We start from the raw sequence: 498 nt of genomic DNA on the forward strand, positions 1-498 counted from the left end.
CAATATTTCTTTGCTACCAAGCTGTTGTGGCTTAATATTGCCTTGAAAAGCAACTTAGTGGAAAATGGAAAAAGAAGGAAGGAGATTAAAAAACCTGCTGATCCAAGAAGATGGTTCACAGATGTGAACAGGGATACCACGCAGCCCAGGACTCGCTGCTCTCTACACTACCTGCATCTGTTTAGCACACTGCACACAGGTCTGTTTGGTATTGAGTACTGCATTGAGTATTGTGCGGGAGTAGATGCTGGCTATGCTATCGGATTGGATATCCAGGACGGGGCATTCCTCAGCCTGTGTGTTTCGGGGGGCAGTGGTGTGAGGAGAGCTGGTTAAGAGTAAAACGACCACGCCTCCACTTCCCACGGCAGGAAGTGAGAACAGACACATGTTTGCAGCGTGCAAAACAATACAAAATCCTGCACCTGGAACAATGTGACTCCATCTACACCAGTCTATTCCTGTCCCACTAGCTGCAGTCTGCAATCCACAACAGAC

This window comes from Polyodon spathula, chromosome 38 (assembly GCF_017654505.1).
Source record: "Polyodon spathula isolate WHYD16114869_AA chromosome 38, ASM1765450v1, whole genome shotgun sequence".
In the NCBI taxonomy this organism is placed as follows: Eukaryota; Metazoa; Chordata; class Actinopteri; order Acipenseriformes; family Polyodontidae; genus Polyodon; species Polyodon spathula.